We start from the raw sequence: 12,931 nt of genomic DNA, 5'->3' as shown, positions 1-12,931 counted from the left end.
GTGTTGGTTTATGACAGTGGAGCCTTTGCATTAATAATCACGGAATCATTTAGGCCGGAAAAGACCTCTAGGGTCATCAAGTCCAACCATTAACCCAGTACTGCCACATTCACCACTCACCCACATTCCCAAGCACCACATCTACGTGGTTTTTGCTCATTTCCAGGGGTGGTGATTCCCCACTTCACCATAAGGTAAAGGTGGAATGCCCTGTAGCTCAAAGCATGGACTGGGTGTCGGGACAGGAATTTTCCAGCACCCACCACCCCAGAGCATGGCCATGGGGAATTCATACAGCCCACTTGTGCTCCTGCTGCCACAGACCAGACTGCAGCATCCTCTTTCAGGCTCTAAACCAGCACCTTGGTGACTGCAACAGACCATTTAGGATACAAGCAAGTCTAATAAGACCAGCTGCTGCTGCTGTAATAGGTAGCTATTTATATTCCTCCTTTGCATAAAACACACGACCCTTATCCAAGAATATGGAAGCATTTTTGGTCCCCCAGACAAATACCTAAAGCTAGTCAAAGGTGCAGGAATGCATACATTTATCCCAGCTGTGGGCTGTATCTGCAGATTAAACACCATTTGTTCTGGGTCTGACAGAAAAGTGAGCTGGAGAAAAAATATGTCCAAGACAAGAAAAAACCCAAACCAGTCAGGCAATAGCTAGTAACTAAAAGCAGATTCCCACCACAGGTGTCTTATTTCCCCTCAGGGCCACCTCTTGCTGTTTGTGTCCCCCTCTCCCCAGAAGCTGTGACTCCAGAGGCAGCAGGACGGGTTAATGCACAGACTGGAGCAAGCCATACTCCCCTTCCTCTCTCTAGCTAGCAGAGGCAGATGAGCCACAAAGCCACTTTCCTCCAGCACACCTTAGTTCTTTGCCCCTCCCAGCTGTATAACGGTGTTTCAAATACCCCCAGAAGATGCTTTTCACTGGGCAATGATGGACACATGCAGGACACTGCAATTAGCAGCTGACCCCCCACCAAGGAAGGAACAAATGAAGGAGAAAAAGGAGAGGCAGAGGACAGAAGGGAATTTTCAGCCTCAGGTGTTCAGGCACTTCAGGGTAAAAAAACCCCATCCTTGTCCTATGTTTCTGAAGGGTTGAGAAGGTACAATTTGTACAAAGGGATCCAACAGAGACAGCTGGATCCAACGTGTCTGTACTCATCCCTTTCTTGTGAGCACCAGGGGAGCAGAAACCTTTCTGCAAGCTGGTCCCCACCCCCCAGCACAGGTTTTTCCTTCCCTTCTTGCTGCAGCCACACCTTGGCCACCCTATTATGTGATGCCCAGCACCCCCAAATGGGATGAGCTGCTGACATACCTCCACAGCAGCTCTGGAGCACGTCCTTTCCATTTCTAAAGGGAGTGATAGAGCCACGAAGGGATCTGGAAAAGCAGAGGCACCCAAAAAAACATCTAACTGCTTTTGGTTAGTAATGTGGAAACAGGAGCCTGGCCAGCTCTTACAAAATACACTTTTGACACTGATCTCCCAAACAGGAACAGGCTTGTTCTGGCTGTCTGTACGTGTACACACACACCCACACGCACAGATGCAAGAGGAGAACTCAGCTCCTCTGGGCTGCAGCCACCAGCACTAACCCAGCCTCCATGCCCGTAACCTGCACTGCAGCTGGCAGCAATCCCACTCTGGATAACTCCTGGCAGACCAAACTGCTGCTCCTGCCACCACCCTGGGAGGGGACCTGTCCCCATGGCTCACACAAAGGCTGGTAGGACCTGGAAAAGTAGGGGAAGAGATGAGATCTACACCCATCAAGCAAGGCAGCTGAATGAATTGCTCTCTTTTCGAGAGCCACGAGTGCTCCAAGTGCAAATCTTTCAGAGTTTGTGACAATAACTCCCCCCCTCCTATTAATAAAATATAATAGCAGCTCTGAGAATAATGGCCTATTATGTGAAGGCTTGAAATGAATGAGCCATCAAAAGGAAGGTGAAATATAGGGCTGAGGAATCAGCTTGGGTGGGGAGTTGCAACTTCCCTGCACGGCACATGAGCAGAGCACGACAGATTTAGTGGTTTCTCAGAAAAACAGCACAAAACATCAGTGTCTTATTATTTAAAATCTACCAAATGCACATTTTTAAATTGTTCTCAGTGCACACATGTCAATTGTTTGCTCAGCTCAGAGAAATGTCCGTGACCTGCTATCCAAGCCTGTGGAATAAATAGGTCAGATGTATCCAACTCCTGTCCCTCCTACACTCCAGCTGTCACAAAGTTTGCAGGATCTGCCACCTGGAAGCCATGGGACAGGTGGCACCAAGGACAGCCAGGATCATGGAGCACATTTTGATCTCTGCCACTGTTAGAGCATGTGGAAAATTCTGGGTTTTAAGTTTTGCCTCATAGAAAATGCATACAAAACTAAATTTAGCTTAAAAGGTTACCTTCACTTAAAGGCTTAAGCTCAACCAAAACTTAAAAATCTTAAAGTTTTGAAACCAAAAATTATGTCTGACCTTTCTTTTGGTCATTGAGGGGGTGGAGGTTTGGAACCAAATTATGGCTAGTCTACATTTGATTTTCCATTTTTTGCTACTTGTGCAAGAATTTGAAATTTAAGAAATGTTGTCCAAAAAGTTAATCCTTTTACCCTTTCCTTTTTCTTCTGAGGACACCATCATTATTTCTTTCCCCTTGTCTTTTGTCTGTCTCTCCTTTTCTGTCATCCTTATCCAAAGGCTGAACTCTCCAGAAGAGTCTCACTCAGTTATACAACCACTAACAAAAAACCCAATGGATCCCTCCTTGCATCCAGTCTCTAATGCTAAAACTGCTTATGGCTTAATGATGCTCCTCCATGCTTCATTAGCTTTTATCAGCGTGGAAATCAGGTTTCATTCAGAGTTTGCAGACCTGTCACTGCAGATGGGTATGGGAGAGCAGGATATGTTCCTGGTTCTCCCAGTGTCATTGGGCTTGTTGCCATTGATTTTGGAGGTGTCAGAAATGTCACCCACGGAGATTTTCAGCAATAGAAGGCTGCTGATTTTCTGATCCAGCCCCAATTAGCAGCTGCCTGATAATTGTTGACATTGGAGAGCTATGAAGCAAACTGGGGGCCTTGATCCAATGAACCATAAAAATAAATAATAACCATAAAACAACATCTGTGCTATAAAGCCTTCCACAGTGACTGCCAGTAACGATGGCTGTGATTTGAGACACTACCTGGAGGGGAGGGCTCTGCACTTTGATACGGAACAGAACCTTTTTAGCCATCTCTATGGGAGGGTGAAGGGTTGAGCAGGCAGTGAACCACTGCTGTTACCCTGCCCTGCCCCAAGTGTAACCCAGATCAGGGCTGGGATGTTGTGGGTAGAGCAGTCATTGTATCTCTGCCCATGGGCTCTTTCATAAAGGCAGGTTTTAAGCCCTTTCACAAAGTTCCAGGAATCCTCTCCTCAAGCCTGAAATTACCTATTAAATATGGTGACAAATCCAGGGAATATCTTTAAATTTTCTTTAAGCAGGTCTGAAACAAAACATGATCCCACACAAAGGCTTTTGCTTTGATTCACCTTTCCCATCACCTTATCTTCACCACTGCTTTTGCATGCATGAGCTACTAAAAAACGAGCATATCTGCCAAAATAATTTTCACATCAGAACTTCCTGAGTTATAATTGCCTTTTCCCAGAAAAGCAGACTGTGACAACTCGCTTGAGTCAATCTCTGCTTGTAAAACTGATCTTGATCTTTGCCAACCCCTGGCTGTGGCCGGTTCTTAATCAGCCACCAGGCAGGGAACGACTCAATACTCATTTAAAATCTTCAGTACTGAATAACACAGAAATCTGGTCTTCTCTTTCCATCTCTGAGACCAACCCTGTGCAAGTTGGTAGGGACCAGAAATGCTTTCAGTGGTTAATTTAGAGTCCAGTCCTCCACACCTCTGGGAAACAAAGTCCCGTTGCTTTGAACTGCAGAGGAAAAGCCTGCAGGTTTTCTTAGTGCTGCTTCTAGCTGATACAAAATGGGAAATTTTAATGATTTCGCTGCCTCTACCAAGCTTAACACACCTGAACCTGCAAGGAGCTGTGAGATCCTAGGCAGAGGCTGACAGAGTATGAAGTTGTCATCCACAAACAGCCTATTGATGTTTTCTCTGGAGCAGCCAAATTAATACAATACCAAGTCCTTGCCCATGTTCTACCTAATTAATTCAACACTGAGATGACATTTCATTTAATCAAGACATATCATATCCTCTCTTTCAGCTGAAAGAAACACTGAAGTTATAATGAAAACCAGTCAATATATCAACTACCAGCAACTTTTCTCTGTATTTCTGCTGGTCCCTGAAAGCCAAAAAAGAGCTGATGCCTTCCCATCTTGATCTCCTTACTCCTTATTTGATATTCCTATTGATACATCCTTCAAACAGGCAGGGAACTTCTCAGAAAAGAGAAGTTTTTCATTTTCTTTACATTTCTTCACAGCAGAATTGGCTACGGGTTTCTTTCCCCAACTAAAAGTGTGTTTTCATGTAAATAAAAAATAGAATTGTCACAGGAGAGCTGACCATCTGGTCCTGCATCCTGACTCTGATGGGGAACAGCCCCAGCTGTTTCAGGGAAGGTTTGTTCCCAATCCTTTTCTGTAACAAGTTCGTTTGCATCCCAAAACAGGAGGGCTTGCCTATCCCTCCAGGTTTAAAAGGGAATTTGCAGCTTTCCTTTTTTTTTTTTTTTTTTTTTTTTTTTTACATTTTACAATAAAAAAAAAAATCACAAATATTTTACACTGTGCTTCCAGAAGGGGACTGCAGTGAACAAGGGTCAGCCAGCTTTTGTGGATAGCAAAAGAGCTGACCCTTGCACCCACAAGGTATTTCCAGCCTTCTGTGACAAGTTTAACAGAGGCTTCATGCTATAGCAGACACATCAATATTTGCCATATCTTAGCCAAGATTTGATAAGTTCATCTGCCTTCATGTCACATGTACAATATCCCAGCCCCTTTCCCAGGGGGTTGCTGGAATTGCCATTCTGGTCCCTGACAAGGGAAGGAACTGGAACACTGTAAACTTGCAGCTTTGTCCGCTTCATCTAAATCAAAGCACAGCTGCAAAATTTGGGAACAGAAAAAAGTGAAGAGGGGGAAAAAAAAAAAACCTAAAAACCTCCCACCACACACATCCAAAATATAAATACTCCTGGCCTCCTCCCACTAGTAAATGTCACTTGACACTCTCACATCAAACCCGTCATCACTTTGAGCATTTAAAGGAAAACCACTGCTGGGGTTGGCCTCAAATCTGTCCCCAGCACCAATTTACAAGTAACCCCTCTATATTAATTATTCCTAAGTATGCCACAATGACACATTAAATTTGCATGCTAAAGCCCAGTTAAAGCCTGAACAAGCCAAGACCTCTGAGAAAGCACTGCACAGAAGAGAAATGTATTGTTTTAAATAACTACCTACTGCTGAGCAGGGGCACAGAACATATTTGGAAGCAGTAAAACTGCTGGAGAGAAGCAAGGATGTTTTGAAAACAATACATTTGGGTCCTGCTAACACTGGAGCAAATGAACAAACATATATTGAGGTTGGTATGAGGTGGTTGGTTTTGTTTAAACCAAATAAATACAAGTACATATTTGCCTAGGCTGGTGATCCCTGGAGGTGGGAGTTCTCTCTGCCTTGGTCTCAGCAAATATGTGGAAGATGCAGGTAGCAGAAACCATTCCAGGCCCCCAGAGGCTGAGCAGTTGCAGGGACTATCCAAAGCTCAGTGAAGCTCTAAATCAAGTGAGCAAGTGCTGGCCCTGTTGTGCTTTGCATGGACCTTCCCACAGTGCTCCAGGATGGTTTCACCTCGTAACAGACACCATCAATGCTAAGCAAATCACTTGCATAATTATGTGTATTTGCACAGTGCCATCCATTGCAGCTGAGGTCACTTACTCATTATCATTATCCCAATTTTTTCATCAATGGAAGCTTGTATTTTTATTTGTGATTTGTTCTGTAGCATTTGTTAAATACAGTGCTGTGCCAGGTGTACTTTTAACACTTGCTTTATTGCCTCAACATGTTTCAGATAGGGTTGCATTCACCTTTCCCATCACATGGGATGTTGCTATTAATTATAACTTCTATGTCATATTAATCACATGATAATATTATTATTTATAAAGCAGTCCTCTACATACCAGTTATAAAGGGATCAAATCTTATCATGCCCTGATGAATCAGAGTTCAGTATATTTTAGGTTCCCCATAGTCAGCTGGCAAAGACTTGCTTCCAAGCAAGATGCTGTTTATTTTTAGATTAGTAATGAACAAACACCAGGAGTCCACAGGAGAAATAAAGAGCCACTTGTCTGGGAAACAGAGTGATCCTAGAGCTGCTGGAAGCAGCAGTGTGGACACAACACCTACTGCTCATTACATCACACCATCCAGCCAAAAAATGGAATCAAATACAAATTTGGCCTCACTTACCTTCCCCCTTTGGGCATGGTATCACCAAGGTGCTTCCTCAAGGCACGAAATCACAGGTTCATAGATAGGAGCTACACAAGAAAAAGGCTGGCAGTGAATGCCAAGGATCCATGGCCTGCATTTCATGAGATGATCTCCGAGAGGGATTGCAGGAGGTGATGGGCTGATCCACCGTTAGGTAGAGTTTTACACAAGCCACAACAATTTGGGAAGAAGGTGAGGGAGGAAAGAACCTGCTCTCATGCACCACAAGCTGCAGGCTTTGCTGGTTCCCATCCCACTTTGTTAGCCTCAAAAAATAGTGAAAAGCTGAAGTGTGACAATGAGGGGACACTCAGGAGCTGCACACTTGGCTCCCAAAGCAGCAGTCACAGCCAGGTGTACCTGGCATTCAATAGCCTCAATTCTCCAGGGACTGAAGAGGCCACAAAGCCTTTGACCTGCAGGTCACTGGCTCCAAACCCAGAGAGCTTTTGTCAATGATCAAGAATGATTCTCATCTGATTGTGTCCTTAAGTAAAATAAATAGGAGAGTCTCACTCCAACTCCTAGCTGACAACAGCCACGCTTCAGTGCTCAACTGCATGATTTCCAGCAGCAGCCCTGCACCTTGGAGAAGAGTAACTCCTGCATTCCAAGTGAGACATAGTGGGGTCACCATGCCCAGGTCTCCATGAGCAGCCACAGCCATGAAATACTTCCCTGAAACCAGCTCTAGTATCTACAGAAGTCTGAAATCCATCATTATAATCATAATTGAAATAAATCCAGCAAAAGACCCCATCTAGTCAAGTTGGAGCAGGACTGGGAAGGCTCTTCCTCCAGGGAAGGGGATGCCTGCACAGTCCAAGCCCACAGCACATAAGCCTTTATCCTGCAACATCATCAGGTTGGATCCTCCAGCACCTGCCTAAATAGAATCACTGAAGTTGGGAAAGACCTTTAAGATCATCAAGTGCAACCTTTAACAAGGGAGGCAAGGTGATGGCTGTGTCCCAGGAAGCTGGCTCCTCCTAGAACATCACAAATTTAGGGCTTCTTGCAATAATCATATCCACCTACTGCTCAAAGTTACTCTGGAACCTCTTGCTGCTCCCAGCAGCCCATGACTCACCCCTCAGAGAAAGGCACACACAATTAGGAGCATCTGTCAGTAAAGCCACTGACAAACGCCTCTCAGAGCTCTGAGCACACACACTTTGGTCCAGGGCTTTGGCAACTCTGGAGTGTTTGGGAAATACATTACCCCCACAGCCTCCCCTCAGCTTGTTTATCCAGTAAGAATGTTTAATAAGGAGCCTGTTAAAAAGGCCACAGTTGTAGAGCACCCCTTGTCTGTCGGGCAGGCAGGTTGGATTATGGTGTTGATCATTAATTATTGGGGAGGGGTGGGGGAGGAAGGGCTGGCTTCAATTAAAAGCAAAACCAAAGCTCATTAGGCACCTAATAAACATGGAATAAAGACAAAGGCACTTGGCTCCTCCCTGTAACCATACCTGGCACCAAGGGATCAGGGCTCTCCTGCCAATTCATGGTGCTATTGTCCTTGAATAGTATTTCAGATTCAATTGCTTGAGAAATGTATCCACCCCTTTTTACCATCCTTAACGTTGCCTTCAAGACCTCCTTGATTCCAGAGGTTTAGCATGGGATTAGCAGAGTTCTGGGTTTGAAACATACAGGCATGGTCTCTGGAGTCTCAGCCAAGAGATTTTATCCTCTTTCCTCCACCCATTCCAGCACCCTCTCATCCAAACAAACTTGCCACCACTCACTTGTTTCCAGCCCTCACAGGTGCAGCACAGGAAATTCCCTGGTAACAAAAAAATAAATTAAACTTTTTTCCCCAAAGCCTTCCAGGAGGAAGCGCTGCAGAGCACAGCAAACTTTTGGCACACCCAGGTCTTTCAGTGACCAGTGCAGCAAGGACATTTGGCCGAGCAGTGAGTTCAAGCTCACCTCTGGCCAACCCTTACACAGATGGAAACCTCTGACTCAACCCCAGGTTCCCTGGCTGCTCTCCCCACCCAGCCAAGGAACCCGGCCACTTTGTCATCCCCCTGGAGCCCTCCAGTACTCATTTAAAGCTTCCCACCCTGTTTTCCAAACTATCCTGGGATCCTTCTGGCTTATTCCAACAACAACAACAAAATTCTTCAGCAAAATCCCCAATATCTTGGTGTGTGAAGCCAAATCTCACTCAGTAAGCGTGCACACCCCAGAAGACCCTCAGCCTCAGGAGATTTTTGCTGCCAAACCCCAGGAGAAGCTGCTGCATTCCTCAGGTCAGTGCAGAGTGCCTTTCCATCACACCACCTTTACCCAGGGCTGCAGGGAAAGGAAAAGAATTTTTAAAAAATCAACAAGAGCAAAATCACAGACAGGTCTTTTGTCTCTGAGCTGCCTGTCACTGTGCAGCCAGAGGTGAGCAGAGTTTAAAGGGAAGGATTTATATGACTGCCTTGCCAGACAAAGCTCAGATGCTTTTACCAAGGTAAGACATAAGAAAAAGATCCATTTCCCTCCTCTACTTTGACTCACAGAAGGAAAAAAACAGGTTGATTTTAATTAATTTTGCTCATGAATGAGCTGCACTCCCAGGGTAAAGCTCATAGAAACTTAAAATGAGGTTAACGAAAGCAAACCTGTGAGTAGCTCAGGTAAAACAGAGCTGATACCACTGCTTCTTATGGGTTCTTACGTGCAAAAGAACCACAATTCACTGCACACCATCAGCTCGCAGGGATCACTTTCCTCCTAGACACCACTGCCTTGTGCCTTGCCCATACACAAGTGTCAGCAGAGACAAATCTGAACCAAAATTTAATGAATCTGGCTAATTCATTATCTGAAAGACTCATGTGTTTCAGTTTTGTTTCATCCTGATTTTTTTTGTCCTTCCAAACCGAGCAGTACCAGATGGCCAATACCACTCTCATTGCTAGCTACTAATCAGCCACTTCCATATGATATTTGCCATGAAGAATTAATACAATTAGGTCAGGATGTAAAGACATCATATTATTCATGGCAACAAGCCCAGATTTATTTTTTATTCCTCCTGCAACTGCCTGCAGCCCGGGTGAGGTCACAATCCAGGTCCCTTTGCACTGCAGGGAGTTGAGCTGCTCCAGGTCTCATTGCACAGCACTTCTGCAGCTGCAGCTCTGGTCTCCCTTCCCTCAGAAATACAGTCAAATTCAGTTTCAGAAGGAAACCTTGTACAATATCTCCAAGTACATGCCTAACCAAAGGATGATGCCCTTGTAACATTTCTCATCTGTAGTTTTCAAGATTTATTTTCCATTCTTTTTCAGTCGCTACAATGGATGCAAGAAATAGTGATGGAGAATTCCTAAAAGGTGATGGACAGATTTCTGCTGGCCAAAACCTGAGAGCTGGAAGATCACAGAGCAGAGGAGGGAGAGCTATGCCGTGCCCTTACAGCCCCTCATGGTGCTCCTCCCAGACTGTTCTCTCAGAAGGGAATAAGTGGATCAGCTATTTGTCACAGATTCATTACTTTTCTTTTTAAATAATTGTTGTTTTTTCCTTCCTTTTGTTTTCCATATCTAAGTAACTGAAATATAAATGATTTTTCCACCCAGCAGTAGCTCAGTGCAGGACCCAGATCTGTCTGAGAAGGATAGTTCCTCTCTGTTCCCCTCTCAGGGCACATTCCCAGTTCCCACCCACAATGTATTTGATTTTCGGGGTCCTCTTTCTCGTGGTTTAAAGCTGTGAGCAAAAGTGGGATTGCCCAGTGACACATGGGAAATCAAACTTTGACTCTTCACTCTGATAAAAACACCCAACAATGGTGGGTTGGCCAAGTTGATGGCATTTTTCCTGTTCCATAGATTCCCTGCCCTTAACAAAAAGCCAAGCCCACAACCGGGCAGTTGAGAAGCCAGGACGCCTGGTGAGACTGCCAGGGCTGCCATGCCTCTCCCAGAGCTCATTCCCAAGAAGGGCTTTGCTGTCTCACCCTGCAGCCAGCATCCACCAGCCTGCCCCCGAGGCAAACCCTCTCCAGCAAACCACGCAATGGCTCTGCTCCGCTCCCTCCGGCTACTTGCAATTCCAGACATCTGTGTTTACTCCACAACCCATAACAGAGTTGTTTTCCCTGGAAGGGCTCCATCACTGCCTTTCTCCTGCTGCCTACCATGTGTCCATTTCTTTATATATGCGAATATATATAGGTTTTTTTCCAAAGAAGGTCTGGATGCTGCTATTTTCAGCACCCTCCCCATGTGCTGGAGGCAATTCATGCTTTGGGACACATGGCAAAGACTGCAGAAATATTTCCTGTTGGTCCTACGAGAGGTTTCCCTAGCAAAAGAAATTTACAGTGCTTCAAAGAGCCCATTCCCCATGCACAGCCCAGCACACGAGGCAGATGACAGTACTCAAAGTTTGCTTTTCACACTACGCAATCCAAAAGCCCTATGGAGACGCAGAAAGCAGAACAAGGTCATCACATCCTCTGCACACGATTTCTAAGGCAAAATACTCTCTTGGTACCACATTCATGTTCTTGCACAAGGGGAATATGACCTTGCTGCCTGATCCCTTAGGGAGCACACTAGCCAAAATTCACTGGACATAGCCCTACACCCCAAACCTGTATCTGAACAGGCAGTTCAGTCACAGCCTCCACAGCTGCCCCATCTCCTGCTGCCACCCAGTGTAGGGAAGGCATAGTCCCTCCCAGGACTGTCAGCCTTCACTCCTGCTCCAAATACACATTTTTCTCCTATATGACAGCAGGATGACCAAGTTGTCATCTCATCATCTCCCTGTAGCAAGACACTAAGGGACACTAATTCACTGACCAGGACCAACCTCCTGAACTAACGTCCTTCACATTCACGTAAATCCTTCCTCATGAGCTCCCATTTCACTCTGTAGCCCCAGGGGGAAAAAAAATTAAAGTCTTCGTTATTATTAACATCATTGTTATGTGGCAGGGGGGAGGAGAAGACTGAGGTAGCAGCGGGGGCTGAGCGGAACATCCCAGCTGGGTGGATGGGAGGTGACAGGAAGGATTAGGGGTCTGCAGGGAGCTCACAGAGGGGGACAGTGCTGGATCCCAATGATCCTTTCCAACGTGGAAGCTTTTTGCCTTCCTACAGGACAAGATTCCTTCTTGCCTGCACTGAGATTTCCCCACAGCCCTGGGTGAACTGGGAGGTGCTTGGCTGGGACTGGAGCCCGCTCAGGCTCAGGGGGCCAAGCCCCAGAGCAGCACGTGTGTGCACCACTCACCCTCCCTTGTCCCAGGAGCAGGGAGGGGGTCAGCCCGAGAGAGGGGCGTGGAAGGCTGACAGCCTCAGGTGTGAGCCTGTGACTGAGACATTCCTGCAAAGCAGGAGCAAGAGATTTGTTACCTGGAGAGGGCTGATGCTTGATGAGTGATGTCTTCATCCAGCTGTCCAAAAGCTGCCTGCAGGCAGCTTCTGCTTCGTCAGGGCCAAGAGCCTGAATGCGAGACTTAGTAAGGTCCTTAAGACATCTGTGAAAGAGGGAGAGGACTGAGGAAAAAAAAAATAGCTGGGGAAAGGGTGCCTCTCGTGTTTCCATGTCAGCTGGCGAGGAGCTGTGGAAGGCTTGCACAGCTCCCGCCTGCCTGCGCGCTCCTCAGCGTGGGACCTGCAGAAACGTGTTCCCCCTCCTCAGTCACTAATCTGGCAGCCAGCCCTTGAAAGGGGGATGGCCAAGCAGCCACAGCTCTGGAAAACAGTGGGACTATGGAGTCATCAGCATTTTCCTGATTTCCCGAACTTTTTTTTTTGTCCAGTGGTGAGGCACTCCTGGACAGAGAATGCCAGGTTAACAACAAGCCTGTTGTTCTGAGGAACCTGTCCAAGACTAGTCACAAGTACCCCATGTACTGCTACATGAGAATCAGAGGGAGGATTTTGGAAGAGAACATTTGGGTGCATTGTGGCAAGGAGCAAGAGCCTGAAGGAAAGCCCATTGTGCAGGAGAGACAGACTCCTGGATGTCATCCCATCCACACTGATGGAAGGTCCTGCAAGCACAGGGAAACAAGCACATTACTCTGTGCCCTGTCCCCTTATCTGTAAATCCAGGCTGGTTCATTACCACCACATTTTTAGAGTCAATACTGAGGTTTAATTTATTAGTTCCCATAAAATCTTTTGCATTCCAGGGTGGGAGTTCTCTGCTGCACAAACCTCACTGCTGCCAGAGCACGCCTGTCACTTCTTGGTGCTCACCAGACCACAGCAGGCACTTCATGAGTAGCACCAAATCAGGATATTTTAGCAGGGTGTAGTTCACTTTTCCTTCCTCTCACATGGCTTTTAGGCTTCATAAAGCACACCTCAGAGAAGCCCATCTCCCCACTATGCAACCACAGCAACAAGACTCGGCACTGTGCAGATCCAGCTCTCACTGGGTTTGCAG

The sequence above is a fragment of the Aphelocoma coerulescens genome, chromosome 10 (genome assembly GCF_041296385.1).
Source record: "Aphelocoma coerulescens isolate FSJ_1873_10779 chromosome 10, UR_Acoe_1.0, whole genome shotgun sequence".
Lineage (NCBI taxonomy): Eukaryota > Metazoa > Chordata > Aves > Passeriformes > Corvidae > Aphelocoma > Aphelocoma coerulescens.
Note: the sequence above shows the minus strand (reverse complement) of the source record.